Source organism: Phyllopteryx taeniolatus, chromosome 3 (assembly GCF_024500385.1).
Source record: "Phyllopteryx taeniolatus isolate TA_2022b chromosome 3, UOR_Ptae_1.2, whole genome shotgun sequence".
Taxonomy (NCBI): Eukaryota; Metazoa; Chordata; class Actinopteri; order Syngnathiformes; family Syngnathidae; genus Phyllopteryx; species Phyllopteryx taeniolatus.
The window spans coordinates 11,608,725-11,627,830 of NC_084504.1; the positions used below are offsets into that span (position 1 = coordinate 11,608,725).

At 40.6% G+C, this 19,106-nt stretch overlaps 1 protein-coding gene and 1 long non-coding RNA gene across 4 annotated transcripts in view; one reads left to right on the forward strand and one right to left on the reverse strand.

Annotated features, from left to right (window-relative positions):
- ddr2l (discoidin domain receptor family, member 2, like) overlaps positions 1-5,935 on the reverse strand; it is a 35,458-nt gene extending 29,523 nt beyond the window's left edge. Inside the window, exons 1-2 of one of the 3 annotated variants that reach the window (XM_061769048.1) lie at positions 5,718-5,934; positions 2,242-2,289 (exon numbers count right to left, since the gene is read on the reverse strand). The gene's annotated coding sequence lies outside the window, so the exon portion shown is untranslated. Of the gene's footprint in view, positions 1-2,241; positions 2,290-5,717 lie in introns of all 3 variants that reach the window. The other 2 variants (XM_061769047.1, XM_061769049.1) reach the window with 2 other exon arrangements.
- A 20-nt stretch (positions 5,936-5,955) lies between these two features.
- On the forward strand, positions 5,956-18,411 carry LOC133475842 (uncharacterized). Its single transcript, XR_009787940.1, has 3 exons — positions 5,956-6,048; positions 9,762-9,880; positions 18,145-18,411. It is a non-coding gene; the product is annotated as an uncharacterized LOC133475842 (long non-coding RNA).
- Positions 18,412-19,106: the final 695 nt, after the last annotated feature.

A 19,106-nucleotide genomic window follows, 5' to 3' on the forward strand; every position in this document is an offset into this window, starting at 1 on the left:
AATTTTTTATAATGTCAGGCTTACTTCTGGGATTCAAAAATTATCCGTCTAATCTGAAAAAACTCATCCAAGTAAGGTGTAGTTTTTTTCAGTTGCTAGATAATTTAGCATTATTTTGTTAGTCAGTTCACAATGTTAGCAAAACTATGGGAAGTTTTTTGATAGCGTAGAAGCCTGAACAAACACTAGGTAGCTCACAGTTTAAAAAATATGAAATGTTATTTTTCCATTGTGCCAAGTTATCAAACGTTTTGTATAGAACTGACGATAAAAATGTAGCTTTACTTTTTTAGTTATTAGTTTAGTTATGTTTCGGTCTGTATTTTTTTAAATTAGTACATCTACTTTTACAAGTTTTTTTTTTTTTTTACAAAAGTATCTGTACTTCTACTTAAGTACAGCGTGTGAGTACTTTTGCTATCTTTACACACAACACAACAAAAGGTAACACAAATTGTGTTGTTTGTTTCAATGTCAACAGTGTTTACATCTCGAAGTAGAACTTGTGTTATGTGTTCAGTGTAGACATGAATGCTAATATGTACGTTAATGTAAACAACAATGCTGGCCCACAACAACTCTAGCAATAGGACGCTAACAATATGGCACTAACAACAGACGCTACAGAAGCCTGGCCGCTGCGGGCTGTACATAGAAAGGCTCCTTCAGCCTGTGGGATTGTCTTTTCCAACCGATTGCGCGGGACTCGAAGCTGCTCGGCTCCCCACATGTGAAAGCCGGTGAGCCTGTCTGCCAAGCCTGCAGAGAGCGAAGCTGCGGCTCCTCCTCGCTCGGAGGAAAACCTCAGATGAAATAACCCTCAGTCGCGGCGAAAGTGAAATCTGAGATAACCATACAATTACAAACCGTATGGTAGAGATTTTTGCAGTGCCCACCTCTATCCAACGCGCTTGGGCGCATGTCACGTGAGCATTTTATTTTATTTATTTTTTAAACGCAGCCTTTGCGATTTGATAATTGCATTCAATTAGATTATATATCATAACGGGAGACTTTAACATTCATGTTGACAATAGCATGGAAAAAATAATAATAAACAAAAACTCTTTGCTGCACTGGACACATTAAACCTCTCCCAAAATATAAAGAGTCCAACTCCTATTCAAGGTCACATCTCAGACCTAGTAATCTCTAATGCCTGGATCAGACTACAAGACAAATTTGGTCTTTCACAATTCCACTATGTCAGACTATTGCCATAAAATCTTGCCGTTTCATGGTCAGACAGTGGCAACACTACACGACATGTATTCCTATACCACTACATCCCATCTTTTACAATCACTGAGCATTATCTTGTCAAATCAAACAGTGTTGGAGAGGCGGAACCAGAAAACATGCCACCGGTCAACACAACTGGATAAACCCGTTACCATGGTGACGACAACAACAATGGATCGCACCAATGTATTGTGTGAGGAAAAAAGGAACAAAATGAGGAAAAACGTGTGGTGGGGGAGAGGATGGGAGAGGGCGTTCATTCAAGGCCTGCTTGAAGTTTGTTCACGTACTTTTTATACAATACAGCTTACAAGCAGGCAACAAAACATTATGTAGCCTAGCAAGCTATTGGTAGCACTAATGGTTGTACATAAACATGCCAGCATTCTGTTGAATCATGCTCTAAAGCTTTGGTAAACATTGGTTTTTACGTGTGAATAAATGTTGAAAACGGCATGTAAGTATGTTAACAACAGCAACCACGGGAGGCGATGTGCCGGTCACAATACGCAATCCTATTGGTCGACGTCAAGGTCCGCTGTCGGAGAGTCGTCATTGATATCTCAAACTACACGGAAGATATCCCAAAAAACATCAAGCATGCCAGACTTTTCATTTTGGTGTCGTAGAGCTATCGTAGGGCCAAATCGTTGGTCGTGGATTATGTCAGACTACAAGAAGTTTTGTCGTTCCCGACAAAATATGGTCAGGCCCGATCTGGGAAATCGTCACAGCAAACAAGTATTGTTCAGGTTCTTACTAATGATTTCAGAGAATTGATATCACTTTGATTTAGAGGGCTTTACCATCATAGTGCTTCTCCGTGGTGTTTTAGGTCAGTGCAAAGTTGTCTTAGTTTTATAGTTAGCAACAGCACCCATGACATTTGACATTTTCCAGGTCTACTTATCCAAAGGTTTATCAACTGTCTCAGGATTCACAGTTGGTGACATAGCATTGGTTTCCATAAACATAGCGCTGGTACTGTCATTTATGTACCTTTTCTTAATAGACACGGACGGGTATTGCCTGAACCTTTGGTAGAATCTGTAATTCAAAGAGCACACAAAAATGATCACAAATAGCCAAGTCCTTGATGTCAACTGATAAAATCTCAACATCCTTATGCCTAGATCAGACTAAAGGATTTTAGCCCCGATATTGGCTTGATTTGCTGTGGTTGACAAGCTCACAACCCCCTGCCCCCAATCAGCCAGCGCCAAAGCTCCACACAACAGATCAATGCAATGAATTTGCTTGCTATTTTAGTGAAAAACTACAATCCATCAGGTCACGTATCAGCACAAATCAGAAAAATTATAAATTGATACAACACCAAAAACCATCAAGGAAATACTGTATTACCATGCCAGAATTTGATACAGTCAACCAAAAAACTGTACAGAAAATCATGAAATAGGTGTCTTGTCTCAATACCATATGACTTTTTAAAAACTATTGCAAAATCTCTGCTAGCTGATCTGCCCCAAATAATCAATTGCTCACTTCAGTCAGGCGAGTTTCCTAAACCTCTGAAAGCACCTGCCATTAGGCTAGGGCTGGGCGATTAATCGAAATGTAATCATGATTTCGATTTTGGCTTCTCACGATCATAAAAATTTCATAATCGCATTGCATTGTGGAGGAACGCACCCTGTGTTGCTTGTAGCAACCGTGTGACGCATGGTCTTCTGCCTTCCCTGAGCGTGCTTTAAGCTGTTTATTGACACTCCAGTTGGAGTTTACTGTAAAACTAAACGCACAACAAAAAGAATTACTCACATTGAATATTTAAATACAAGACATACATCAATTTAGAAATTGCCAGCTTATGTTATCACTCAATGGAAACCCCTATTGACGAGCTAGCTAACATTAGCATTTGATCACGGAGGGATTTACCTTCAAATAACGAATATTGACACACAAATGTCGTAGTAACACATATAGACAGACAATATAACAATAGTCAAGGGTATATATATTCTTCCTAATCTATGAAAAACGCGACCGGATACACTCGTTACCACGTCCATGACAACAACAATGGATCGCGCGTGTATTGTGTTGGTCAAAAAAGAACAAAATGCGGAAAAACGTGTGGTGGTCACCGGTGCTCGGAAGAAGACGTTGGTTCAAGGATTGCTTCAGGTATGTTCACGTACTTTTAATACGATACGGCTCACAAGCAGCCAACAAAACGTTATGTAGCCTAGCAAGCTGTAATAGTTGTACGTAAACGTGCCGGCATTCTTTTGAATCATGCTCTAAGGTTTTGGTGTGTGTGAAGTAATTTAATTTCAATACAGTAATTTATTTACGGTAAGTTAGCACCCATTATATATTTATAGCAAATCACGTTCAACCTATATTTAATTGAATACACTACAAAGACCAGATATTTAATGTTCAAACTGATAAACTTTATTGTTTTTAGCAAATAATCATTAACTTAGAATTTTATGGCTGCAACACATTCCAAAAAAGCTGGGACATGGTCATGTTTACCACTGTGTTACATCACCTTTTCTTTTAACAACATTCAATAAAACTTTGGGAACTGAGGACACTAATTGTTGAAGCTTTGTAGGTGGAATTGTTTCCCATTCTTGCTTGATGTAGAGCTTCAGCTGTTCAACAGCTGCAAATGCGCCACACATTTTCAAATGGGAGACAGGTCTGGACTGCAGGCAGGCCAGTCGAGTACCCGCACTCTTTTACTACGAAGCCACGCTGTTGAAAAACGTGCAGAATGTGGTTTGGCATTGTCTTGCTGAAATAAGCAGGGCTGTCCATGAACAAGACATTGCTTGGATGGCAGCATATGTTTCTCCAAAACCTGTATGTACCTTTCAGCATTAATAGTGCCTTCACAGATCTGTAAGTTACCCATGCCATTGGCACTAACACAGCCCCATACCATCACAGATGCTGGCTTTTGAACTTTGCGTCCATAACAGTCCGGATGGTTCTTTAACTCTTTGGCCCGGAGGACACGACGTCAACAATTTCCAAAAACAATTTGAAATGTGGACTTGTCGGACCACAGAACACTTTTCCACTTTGCATCAGTCCATCTTAGATGAGCTCGGGCCCAGAGAAGCCGGCGGCATTTATGGGTGTTGTTGATAAATGGCTTTTGCTTTCCATAGTATAGTTTCAAGTTGCACTTACGGATGTAGCGCCGAACTGTATTTGCTGACATTGGTGTTCCTGAGCCCATGTGGTGATATCCTTTACACATTGATGTCAGTTTTTGATGCAGTGCCGCCTGAGGGATCGAAGGTCACGGGCATTCAATGTTGGTTTTCGGCCTTGTCGCTTACATGCAGTCATTTCTCCAGATTCTCTGAACCTTTTGATGGTATTATGGACCGTAGCTGATGAAATCCCTAAATTCCTTGCAATTGTACATTGAGGAACATTGTCCTTAAACTGTTGGACTATTTTCTCACGCACTTGTTCACAAAGAGGTGAACCTCGCCCCATCTTTGCTTATGAATGACTGAGCAATTCAGGGAAGCTCCTGTTATACCCTATCATGGCACCCACCTGTTCCCAATTAGCCTGTTCACCTGTGGAATGTTCCAAGCAGGTGTTAGATGAGCATTCTTCAACTTTCTCAGTCTTTTGTGCCACCTGTCCCAGCTTTTTTGGAACATGTTGCAGCCATAAAATGCTAAGTTAATGATTATTTGCTAAAAACAATAAAGTTCATCCGTTTGAACATTAAATATCTTGTCTTTGTAGTGTATTCAATTAAATATAGGTCAGACATGATTTGCAAATCATTGTATTCTGTTTTTATGTATGTTTAACACAACGTCCCAACTTAATTGGAATTGGGGTTGTACTTCATATTGTGTTTTTTCACTATTTGTGACAGCCGACAACTTAAAATTAACATGTTGTCTAAGCAATAGCACCTGGGCTAATGTTACAGTTTACAATCACACATTAGCTTAGCTTTGTTAGCTTCACTGCAGTTGGGATGAGCAAAACAAAGATGTTGCATAGTACTGCTTTAAAAAAATTGACATCATATCCTAGCTTTAAAAAGCATCTAAATCGAGTAGAACAGTAGATGCCATCTATGCTAGCTTGAAACACTTCACACCAGTAGGCGGAGCCTCGGAGCAAAACAAAACAGCGATTACATAGTTCCGCTTTAAAAATAAAGGAGCACCGAGTTCATGTTTATAATGCCATGTTGTCATACGAACGTCCGAATCACTTGGATGCTAAGCTAACTAGTAACAACGTGAGGTTTGTCCTACTTAAATCACAGCGGCCGTGCTCGAGCACGTAACCCTTCACACAAGCGCGCGCCCGGGCGTGTACGTTCGCCAACTTTTGGCACTCGTGCGCGCCGTCAAAGGACGCCAACAAGCGTGCTCGACGGTGACGTTACATTGGCAAAGCTTTTCCCTCATCCTCTTTGTTGTTTTGTGTGTGTTTGTGTTTTTCTTTCTTACCTGTCCGCGCTTGCCTCGCGCTCCACGACGTGCGCGTGCCCAACACGGCCGCTAGCGTGCGCGTCGTCGTCGACGTACGTGGCGGCTTCCCGAGAGAACTTTGAGAGTTTTCGGATAATCTTGAAGGAAAAAGTTCTTGGATAGTTCGCTTAAGTTCACTTCCAAAGTGTCATGGAGGACAGACGGCTCGAGGAGAGAAGAAAAAAAAAACACTCTTACCTCAGTTCCGTTTTCCGAGGAAGAGGCGGAGGATTTTGTATTTTTTATTTTTTTTAAGAGGTGGACGAGTCCGAAGACCACAACCGCCCTGACGTCACGATATCACGTGCTGGTAAACATCCAATTGGATACAAATTATAATGATTTTGCTCAATTTTAACACATTTCTTAACTTTTTAACACTGAAAACAACGATTGATTTGATGATTTGTTAGTTGAAATTGTTAGTTTAAAAAAACGTTTTAAATTAACTTTAAAATTTTAAGATTAGATTGTGGACACCAGGTGGTAGCAGAGTGTTATATTAAGCCACCCACGTTGGTGACTTAAAACACGCACATATACGCGCTCGCACACACACACACACACACACACACACACACACACCACAATGTGCTCCCTGTCACCATGGCCTTCCTCGACCACTCTTGCCTGGCAGCTCCATCCTCATCATCCTATCAATATACTCACTCTTTCTCCTCTGGATGTGTCCAAACCATCGAAGTCTGCTCTCTCAAACTTTGTCTCCAAAACATCCAACCTTGGCTGTCCCTCTGATGAGCTCATTTCTAATTTTATCCAACCTGGTCATTCCGAGAGAGAACCTCAACATCTTCATTTCCGCCACCTCCAGCTCTGCTTTCCTGTTGTCTCTTCAGTGCCACTGTCTCTAATCCGTACATCATGGCTGGCCTCACCACTGTCTTATAAACCATGCCCTTCATCCTAGCAGAGACTCTTCTGTCACACGACTCACCTGACACCTTCCTCCACCCGTTCCAACCTGCTTGGACCCGTTTCTTCACTTCCTGACCACACACACCATTGCTCTGGACTGTTGACCCCAAGTATTTAAAGTCCTCCACCCTTGCTAGCTCTTCTCCCTGCAGCCTTACTCTTCCCCCTCCACCTCTCTGATTCATGAACATATATTCTGTTTTACTTGGCTAATCTTCATTCCTCTCCTTTCCAATGTATGCTTCCACCTTTCTAACTGTTCCTCCACCTGCTCCTTGCTTTCACTGCAGCTGACAATGTCATCTGCGAACATCAAGTTCCACGGGGATTCCAGTCTAACCTCATCTGTCAGCCTAGCCATCACCACTGCAAACAGGAAGGGGCTCAGGGCTGATCCCTGATGCAGTCCCACCTCCACCTTAAACGCCTCAGTGACAACTACAGCACACATCACCACTGTTCTGCTGCCATCATACATGTCCTGTACTATTCTAACATACTTCTCTGCCACTTCAGACTTCTGCATGCAGTACTACATTTCCTCTCTAGGCACTCTGTCATATGCTTTGTCTCGATCTACAAAGACACAATGTAGCTCATTCTGACCTTCTCTGTACCTCTCCATCAACACCCTCAAGGCAAATTATGCATCTGTGATACTCTTTCTAGGCACAAAACCATACTGTTGCTCGCAAATATTCACTTCTGTCCTGAATCAAGCATCCACTGCTATTTCCCATAGCTTCATTGCGTGGCTCATGAACTTTATTCCTCCATAGTTCCCACAGCTCTGGACATCTCCCTTGTTCTTTAAAATGGGAACCAGCACATTTTTCCTCCATTGCTCAGGCATCTAATCACCTGCTAAAATTATGTTGAACAACCTGGTCAAAAACTCACACTGTCACCTCTCCTAGATGCTTCCATACCTCCGCAGGTATGTCATCAGAACCAACTGCCTTTCCATTTTTCATCCTTTTTAGTGGCTTTCTCACTTCCCCCTTACTAATCATTGCAATTTACTGGTCCACCACACTTGCCTCTTCTACTCTTCCTTCTCTCTCATTTTCCTCATTCATCAACTCCTCAAAGTATTCTTTCCATCTATGCAGCGCATAACTGCCACCAGTCAACACATTTCCATCTCTATCCTTAATCCTCCTAACCTGCTGCACATCCTTCCCATCTCTATCCCTCTGTCTGGCCAACCTGTTTAGATCCTTTTCTCCTTCTTTAGTGTCCAACCTGGCATACATGTCATCATATGCCTCTTGTTTGGCCTTTGCCACCTCTACCTTTCCCCTACGTAGCATCTCCATGTATTCTGGTCTCCTCTCCTCGGTCCTGTCAGTGTCCCACTTCTTCCTAGCTAACCTCTTTCCTTGTATGAGTTTCTGTACTTTGAGGTTCCACCACCAAGTCTCCTTCTCCCCTTTCCTACCAGAAGATACATTCAGTACTCTCCTGCCTGTCTCTCTGATCACCTTGGGTGTAGTGGTCCAGTCTTCTGGAAGCTCCTCCTGTCCACCGAGAGCCCGTCTCACCTCTTCTTGAAAAGTCGCACAACACTTTCCTTTCTTAGCTTCCACCACATGGTTCTCTGCTCTGCCTTTGTCTTCCTAATCTTCCTCCCCACTACCAGAGTCACCTTACACACCACCACCCTATGCTGTCTAGCCACACTCTCCCCTACCACTACCTTACAGTCAGTAACCTCTTTCAGATTACATTGTCTATACAAGATATAATCCACCTGCATGCTTCTACCTCCGCTCTTGCAGGTCACCCTATGTTCCTGCCTCTTCTGGAAGAAAGTGTTCACTACAGCCATTTCCATCCTTTTGACAAAGTCTACCACCATCTGTCCCTCCGAGTTCCTTTCCTGCATGCCAAATTTACGCATCACTTCTTCATCACCCGTGTTTCCTTTACCAACATATCCATTACAATCTGCACCAATCACAACTCTCTCTCTGTCTGGGATGCTCAAAACTACTTCACCAAGCTCCTTCCAGAATTTCTCTCTCACCTCCAGGTCGCATCCTACCTGTGGGGCATAGCCGCTAATCACATTATACATGACACCCTCAAGTTCAAGTTTCAGCCTCATTACTCGATCTGACTCTTTTCACCTCCAGGACATTCTTAACTAACTCTTCCTTTAAAATAACCCCTATTCCAGTTCTCTTCCCATCTATAACATGGTAAAATACAGTAATTTGAACCCTGCCCCTAAAGTTTCTGGCCTTACTGCCTTCCAACCTGCTCTCCTGGTCACATACTATATCAACCTTTCTCCTAAAGATCATGTCAACCAACTCCCAAGCTTTTCCTGTCATAGTCCCAACATTCAAGGCAAAGTTTTAAGCCGGATGCCCTTCCTGGCGCAACCCTCTGCATTTATCGGGGCATGGGACCGGCCTACAGTTTGCACTGGCGTGTGCCCCCATAGGGCTGCATTTGACATTCATGCTCTGATTGATAAAATAAATCAGAAGTTACACACCATTTACTCAGTACTTGAGCAATTTTTTTCACTAAGTACTTCCTTACTCTTACTCAAGTAATTTTGGGGAGGACTAATTTTTACTTTTGAGTCATATTATTTTAAAGTAACATTACTCTTACTTGGACAATATTTGGCTACTCTACCCACCTCTAATGAACAGCGACCCTTCAAATGACATGATCAGCAACTATACAAGACCAGCCACCACAAAAGTTACCTCACTAGTGACTATTTAAGTCACATGATGGCGACCATGCAAGTCATATGAATGTTTTTTTTGTCTCACTCCCTCCTGCTGCCTGTCAGACATGCTGAGGGGCAAAGTGATAACCTTTTATCAAAACCTTTTATCATGTTAGCACACGTTTGTAACCACATGAATGTTGTTATTGACGAAGACAAAGAAGAGGAGGGTGTGACAGTACACACACACACACACACACACACACACACACACACACACGGATGGACTCTATACACACAGAGTTGAGTCATGTAGCTAGTACATTTGCGCATGCTAAGCGCTCCTTGTATAGCGTCATGCAAACACGGGTTTGCCACTTCCTTTTTCCTCCCAGGTGGCAAGGAAATTTCTTTCTTTCAACACTTTCATCATTTCATCATCAAGAAAAGAAGAACAAGAAAAATGAAGTAGAAGGAAGGATTCCTCTGCGGTTGCTCGCAGGGTGCGTCCAAGGTGTGTTTCATTTTACACCTTAAACACTCAATGACTAAATGTTGAGCAAGAACACACATGCACCCACAAGCACGCACGCACACACACACACACACACACACAAGCACGCACACATACACACACACACACACACACTGACATCTTCAGATTAATCACCTTCGTCTTTATCACTTTCTTTATCACTAATCATCTTGATCAACACCAGTCAACATCATGTATGCAATATTCATCAGAAACCATCATCATCGTCATCATCATCATGTCCCTTTAGAAGTGGGTACTACACCGCCAGGAAGATCTGCAAACTTCTCTGTGCAACTCTTTCGGACAGTCACTCGATTTATCCTCCTAACCAACATGTCCCTCTAGGATTTGGAATGAAATTAAAACTAAAACCTAACCCTCTTGGGTTTTACCTGTCCCATACCCCAAACACAACATGTTTTGGTCATCGTTTCAGTTTAGTTCAGCGACCACCCGGTAAAGCAGAAGATTTTGTTTTTACTTAGTGTTTAATGCTGAGTTGAGCATCTCAATGACACAATCATCATGATCATCATCATCATATTTCTGTTCATAAATCATGTGGGAAGCACGACTGCAATGTATGGCATTGGTGGCTGGCGATGTGTCAACTCTCTGTGACTAAACAGCCAGCGAGACACTCCAGGGGAGCCCCGGACACACTCCTCATTCCTCATGTGCTCTTCAGATCCTTGGTATTCCAAACGCGCAAATAATAAAATAACACATATATGACACAACACCACCGATACTCAAACAACTGTTAGCTCATTCATAAAGTATCAACAGTTTCTTTTGTTGGTAGAATTTGCTATCATGTTAGCATGTAGCATGTTTAGCCTACCCCAGCTGCGACACATACAAAACAAGAATAAGCTCATGCTAAGGATTATAATATAGGATGATGTTGTCTCATTTGTTAGCGTTTGCTAGCATGTTAGCATGTTTAGCCCACTATGCATGCCTGCTCCTGCTGTAACACTTTAAACAAAAAGCAATTACTCTTATGGTTATGATATAGGGAGGGTTGTAGTTTTGTTTGTTAGTATTTGTATACGTTAGCACGTTTACTCGGGGTGTAAGGGTTAATTTTAGCAACGATTCGATTCGTATCACGATTCTTGGTTCCCAATTTGATTCAAGGACAATATTGGTTCGTTTAGAACAATACGATATGAAACCGATTCAGTGGCCGGAAATCAATTCAGTAACTTTTTAGCCAAAGATTCATCCATTGTGACAGTGAAATAAATACCTGCATACTGGACAATGGAGGTTAAATTTATTAGATTCTTTAAGGGAATCAGGGAAAAACTAGTCATGGTCATTAAATATAAAAAAATTCCTGATGTACTTTCGTTTTATGTCTCATTGTGGATGTGTTTTCTCATGGACTATGAGTCTGCTTAATAAAAGTTGATTGATTGATTGTGTTGCTTTGCAATAAAACAAAGAGGAAAACAGCAACTTATTGCTATTTATATTATTTCAGCTATTAATTTATTGTCGCACCATTTTTTTTTTCTAGAAAAGAGATGATTAATTGGTGTTAGAATTATGAAAGGGTCCTTGGTATGTCTCCACAGTAAGGTGTCCCTAGCTGGACCCAAAGTTTGAGAAGCCCTGGTCTAAACAGTGAAATAGTAATAGCTAGAAATGAAGCACTGTGAGGTTTTCATGAGAAAAACCTTTTAGCAATAGTCTTAATAATACATAGAGCGGTAAATCAATGAGCAAACTTGGTCTTTGTAGCACAAATGTGAGCCTGAAACACCGTCAAATAGTTGACATTGTCACTGGTCTCTTCTCCTGTTCATTGTTCTTGTTGTTGTTGAGATTCCCCTTGAGGGTACTCTTCTATTGTTGTTAGCGGCTAGCATGCTAAGCTAAGCTAACCAGCTTGAAAGGCCTCAAAGTGCACAGCCGCAAGTCACACACACACACATCCTTAATGATCATTTCTGCCTAGCCCTCCTTCTCATCTGCCATCCACCAGACAGACGAGCATCTTAAACTTGGAAAAAAAAGTGCTTAAAAAACAACTCACGCACACATACTGTGGTGTCTCATCCAACAATTAGGGGCACTACTACAGAATGACTAGGTGTGGGACTTAGAAAAGGAAATGAAGAAGAAAAGGGACGAAAAAGAAAGTAGCCTTGACAGTGCTAACTGCCAAGTGCTAACTGAGAAATCTTCCGTTCATTCATCTTCCGTACCGCTTATCCTCATTAGGGGTTTTTTGACAGTTTTCGGGAGATTTTTTGGTATTGTGTTGAAGAATGTTATTTATAGAGGGTGAAAGAGATGCTATATTTAAGTACTGAAAGGCCAGGGTACATAGAATGGTAATAAGCAAACACTGAACATAGGAAACAAACAGTGACAAGGGGATAATATGGTGTGTGGTGCTTGTTTGTGGTGCGCAAAAGGAGTTTTGAGCGACTTGTGCGTTTAGTGTGTGTGCAAGCAAGCAGAGCAGGAAAGCAGAGAGAGAGGACTGAGGATTCATCCTGGTGGCATGCGTGATTCCGTTTTTGATTATCTAAGCACAAGTGGAAAGAATGAAACCAAATACAATACATTTTTGACAATTCATAACGACAAAAGATCAAAAGAAGTATTTATCTAGAAGAGCCTGGGCGTGACGTTGGCATCACGAAACAGTTGGCCGTCGACATGTAGCTTGTTGACAACTAGCCACGCTCGTTTGCCTTTGTCGCGGAAATCTTTCATCAACGGGTACAAAACTCTACGCCTCTCATTAATCTCCTTGGGCAACTGGTCGTTCGTTCCAAACGAAGTCCCTTTAAGCTCCCGACCTTTGGATTTTGCAAACACTTTTTGCTGAAAGTGTTCAAACTTTGCAATGACGGGATGTGGTCGGTTTCCTGTACAAGGGCCTCCCAATCTGTGGACACGACACGGTGAAAAGTAATCTTGTCGACTGTATCTTGCTGTATTTTGAGCGCGGACATCATAAATGGGTTAATTAAAGTTGCATTGTGTGTTTGTTTCATTGTTTCCTTGATGGCATTATGTCATGTTATTTGGCATGTCAGTATGTTTAACCCGCTAGCACGCTATTGTATTTCCTCCACCTGTGACGCTTACACAAACACAATCATGCCAATGATTATTTAACAGGTGAATTAAAGCTGTTGTGTGTGTTGTGTTTGCTTTTAGTTTCCATGATGAATTCGTTGTTAATCTTTTTCTGATCTACCCTCCAAACCGTTTTTTTTTTTTTCATTTCTATCTGGTTTCAGGAAAAGTTTGTGTTTTTATTTTATTCTTCCTATTGGTGGTGGTAAATAAATGAAAATTTCATTGCAAGGCCTTCAGCCTCACCGCAACTTGTTCTGCTCTGATGCAGTCAGGGAACCTCCGGCTGTTAATAAGTTTTTTTTACGTGAACCTGCTAGTTTCTCATGTAAATGCAGTATTTGTGCAATTAAACAACTATGTTTGTTAACAAACAATCTATAGTAGACTATAAAATGTATGTATTGCCTTGAAAACACTATTTGTTCAAGAAAAAGCAGATTTAGGCCCTAAAAAATATTGTCCTGCTAAACCGGCCAGTTTGTTGGCTTAAAGTGATATGTTGTCATCAAAACTACATTTGCACACAAAAATTCTTTCAAAGTGCCCTGCGATTGGCTTGCGACCAGTTCAGGGTGTACGCCGCCTCACGCCCGTCGATAGCTGGGATAGGGTCGAGCGACCCTAGTGAGGAGAAACGGTATAGAAAATGGATGGATGAAAATTATTTAAAAGGCCACAAAATGATGATGATTAATATATTAAAATGATTATTATATTATAATTGCCATTAAAGTGATAGATATTTACTCAAAAATGCCAGTGTCCAAGTAAACACTATATTTGCTTACAAAAAGGCAACATTAGGACACAAAAATATATATTTAAAGATTAAAACAACAGAGTCCTTATGTACAGTAAATATGATACACAGCCATTCAAATTCACAAACAAAAAGACAACACTGACTATTGTAGTGTTATTTGTTCAAAAAGGTACAGTTGTTGCCCTGAAGGCTACACTATGCCAATAAAATGAAAATTCCATCCAGCCATCCTCAACACCGCTTATCCTGTATTTTGTATTACTATTGTACCAATATTACTTGTGACATTTGAATAAATTGTACTTTTGGATTGCTTATCTTATTGTAATTATGTGTTTGAGCTCAAACGATGCAGGTACATTGGCCCGCCCCCGCCCATACCCAGCTCTGCCAAAAATCTAGTGTAAACCAGTTTTGACAGTGGCATCAATCGATTGGATCTGATTTTGAACTTTGTCAGACAAAGCACGCTGTTAGATATTCTTGTAAATTCTACAGTTATTTAACACAAACCTTACAGTGAAATACTTCAAAGTGATTATACAGTAATTAACTACAGTTTCCAATGCATCCTGGTGTTTTGGTTGACATCACACAGAGTGTTACTGTATTTTGCATACAGAAAAGTGAAGCCACGTGGCTCCCAACTGTATTTTGCATACAGAAAAGTGAAGCCACGTGGCTCCGAGCATGCATTGCATCATGAAATGTTGACCTGTTGCTGTAATAAAGACGTTAATCCTTAATGATCATGAATGATCAGAATTAATGTAACATGAATCAAGTGTGTTTATGTTACTCATAGTGCACTGAATGTGTGTCTCATTTAATTCTCCCGTTACATTTAATTTGCACTTTGTTTTCATGAAACCATGGGTTGTGTGCAATAGAGTGACATTCCATTCAGTTCTGCCCAATGCTGAGTGCTAGAATAAGTGTCACCTGGAAATTCATCAGCTACATTAGATAGAAGCATGTACTTCACCGTGATTGCTCAATTTGGCCTACTTCTTCGGCAAGCCAAAAGATCTCCAATTTTCTTAGGTGACTCATCAGAACCACAAAGAATAAAAACATTGATTTGAGACTGTGGTGGTTGTTGAGTCTATTTAACTGGAGAAGGTGTGTCAAATTCCTTTTTGTCGCAGGCCACATAGTAGTCATGCTTTCCCTTAGAGGGCCATTGCCTGTGAAACCGTATAAATGTTTAGGCACCTTATAATATTATTACACACAACAAATTGATGGACACCTAGTCAAGGATAATAGCTTGTTCAAGTTACTGTAAACAGAAAATGTATAAATGGAATATGTCAACGATACGGTTTATTATATATGAAAATTTGAGCAACAATCATAGAAGTTGACAAAGATGATTTGTTTTTGCGGGCCACATAAAATGACTTGGCGGGCCAGATTTGGTCCCCGGGCCATGAGTTTGACACCTGTGATCAAGAGTTTACAAAGTCCTTAACAAGCCGAGTTAAACGAATAGTAGAACAAGTATACTCTACGTATGTAGATTTACTGTACACTGTACTTAAAAAGCTACCGGTAAGTTAAATCAATGGGTGGGCAATGATTGCGATAACTTATACATTTGAGGCAATGGGTCTTTCTAAGTGAACTCTACTTATCTGGGTTTACAGTGAACCGCCTCACAGAGAGTTCAAATCCGAGCTCCGGCCTTCCTGTGCGAGTTTGCATGTTCCCCGTGTGCCTGCGTGGGTTTCCTTCGGGTATTCCAGTTCCCGCCCACATCCCAAAAACATGCACGGTAGTTTGATTGACGACTAAATTGTCCATAGGCGTGAAATTGACGGTAAATGCTTGTTTGTCCTGTATGTGGCCTGCGACTGGCCAGCAACCAGCTCAGTATGTACCCTGCCTCTTGCCAAAAATCAGCTGCGATAGGCTCCAGCACGCCTGTGACCCTAGTGAGAATACAGAGAATGGACAGATAGTTGACTATTTTGTCATGTAAAAGACATCTTTTGAATTAATTATTGATTTCAATTAAGACTATATTTGTTCACAAAAAGTCGTCAGTAAACTACAGGAATGTTATGTTTTGCCTTGAAAGCTATTTTGTTCAGGAAAAAAATAGGCCACAAAAAACACTTTATTCTGCAATTGAAATGATATATTTCTCATGCAAAAGTGATATAATCTAAATACATCCATCCATTTTCTGAGCCGCTTCTCCTCACAAGGGTCGCGGGCGTGCTGGAGCCTATCCCAGCTGTCATCGGGCAGGAGGCGGGGTACACCCTGAACTGGTTGTCAGCCAATCACAGGGCACATACAAACAAACAACCATCTGCACTCACATTCACACCTACGGGCAATTTAGAGTCACCAATTCATGCATGTTTTTGGGATGTGGGAGGAAACCGGAGTGCCCGGAGAAAACCCACACAGGCACGGAGAGAACATGCAAACTCCACACAGGCGCGGCCGGGGATTGAACCCCACTCCTCAACTGTGGAACTGACGCTCTAACCAGTCGACCACCGTGCCGCCAATGTAAATACAGTGTGCACAAAAAGACTACATTAGCCTATGAAATGTTATATTTGACCACATAAAAACCATTGTATGCGGCCCCTAAGGCTAACTTGAAAATATTAGATACTTAAACTGGCTCGAGTCCCATGGAAACACGACATTTGCTCACAAAAAAGCCTACGTTAAACTATGAAGATGTTATGAATTTCCTAAAAAGGGTTACATTAGGCCACAGTAAAACTTATTTTGCTATTCAAACACTGTTGTTGCTCACAAAAATTGTCCACAAAAGTATAATATTTTCATATCTTCTACATCAAAATACAACAATTGATCACAAAAAGTTGTATTCTGCCACAAATCGCAATCATTTGTCCCAAAGTACTATACATTGTCACCTGGAAAAATGACATATTTGGCCCAAAGAAGAGTTTCTCAGGTAAATCCAATATTTTGTCATTAAAAGACAGTACACTGTATTTGTTCTCAAAAAGTCGACATAAGCCTATTGAAATGTTACATTTTGCCATGAAAACGTTAGTCGTTAAAAGACAATATTCTGAAATTAAATTATATATTTTTGCTGAAACAGACAGGTTTTTGACAAATACAATATTTTGCCACTAAAACATTGTATTTGCTCACAAAATGTCTACATTAGACTGTGGAGTGTTTTGCCTTTTTTTTCTTTTCGCCTTTTTACGCTCCCTCCATCAGCAGCACATGACTGCCATGTGACCTCCAGGCCATCCTGTGATTGGCAGCGTCGCGATGAATTCATCTTTTGTTTAGTGTTGCGCTCCTAAACAACCACACAAACACTCTGTTGTGTGTGTGTTTGTGTGTGTGTATGTGTGTGTACGTGCGTGTGTGACCGCTATCAGATGTGTGTTGATAACAACCACCCAAACATGCAATGTTGCTTTGATGATGTCATATGTTTATATTTGCCATTTTGGTGAAGGTTATATTACTGCCCACGACACGTGGACAAAAGTATTTGGACGCAGCTCTTTGCTCCATAAAAGACATGCTGGAATGAGTTTAGTGTAGAAGAACACAAGATGAACATTGAGCCAACATTGTCAGTTGTGGACACAAATTCATCGCAGACACACTGCAACGTCCCCAACATCTGATTCTTTGACACAAAAATGCTACATTCGTTTACAAAAGTGCAATATTTGTGTATCAAAATACAATAATTGATCACAAAAAGTTGTATTTTGCCACAAATCTCAGTTTGTTTCAAGAGTAATTGTATACAGTACATTGTAAGAAAGAATGACATGGAAAGAAAGAGGAAAGAGGTAGTTCCTCAAGCAATCGCAATATTTGTTCACAAAGACTATGAACATGTTACGTTTTACTTCAAAAACACGTTTTAATTTGAAAACTATTCTCATGCTTCTCGGGTAAATACAATATTCTGACATTAAAACACCATTTGATAACAAAAAGGTAACATTTGTCTAGAGAATGTTGTTTTGCCTCGAAAACAATGTTCACAAAAACATCTTATTTCATAAAAAGCATTTTTTTTTTTTTTTTACTAAGAAAGCTATAATTTTGTTTTAAAATGATTAAACGAGCTAGATTCTCTTGTCAACATGATTTAAAAGACCATATTTGTTCACAAAAAGTCTGCACTGTACTATCATCTCCATTAAAACACTGTATTTCCACGCAAAAAGCCTGTTATTAAAGGTCACACTAATATTACATTTTGTACAAGTTTTACATAGTGTAAACGTAGCCTAACCAGTCTTCTTTTCTTACTTCTACTTAAGTTCAGTGTACTGTTTCCACCTCTGCAAAAATGTGGTCACCTGAAACAATGTTAAAGTGTTCTTGTCGACAGCTGGCATGGCAACGATGAGGCAATGTCACCACTGGGCTGGAAAACCACCCAAGCCTCTCAGTACCCAAAGAATGTCTGGTGAGAAAACTGGAGCGATGACATCATCACAGCGCGACAGCACTACCCCCAGCCAAACAAGTCAGACATTCCTTTTAAGGTGGAATGTTTCATCACAAATGCCACATATTGTATTTGTATTGAGCTACATTGTTATGTAAGGTGTATTTTTGTACTTTAAAGTTTTTGAAAGTCTTTTTGAATGTGAATTGACTCATCTTTTTGAATTGATGAGTCAGCTGAATGTCAGTCGAGTGTCTGAAATATATGATCTAATGTTATGTCGTGTTCAAATGTTTAAATAATTGCACGTTGAAACATGTTCCTACTGACAAGACAAGATTATAGTTGCTCACAAAAAGCTGTTGTGAGCTCACTATTTGCTCTTTTAAATACACAAAAAAAACATATTTTGACATTAAAATGACAGATTTTTACTCAAATAGGGCAGTGTACCATGAGAATGTGAGTTAGTCATCAGAACATTACATTTGTTCACATAAAACTATCCATCCATCCATTTTCAACAGCGCTTATCCTGGTTAGGGTCACAGGGCGCTGGAGGCTATCCCAGCTGAATTGGGGCGAAAGGCGGACTCCACCCCGATCTGGTCGCCAGTCAGTCGCAGGGCACACATAGACATGCACAACCATTCGCACCCACATTCACAGCATCACTGAGTGGGAACTGAACCCACACTGCCTGCTCCAAAGTCAGCCGAGTGTCTACACCATCAGTGACCACACAGAACTAATAGATAAAAAAAACAAGTTTTTTTTCCCCTGAATTGAATAGTTTGCCATTCAGACTATTTTTGCTCAAAAATAAAAAGCTAAGTTAGACTAAGAAAATGTTATACTGTTACCCGAAAAGGCTATTTTTCCATTGCAATGAAAAAAGGCTA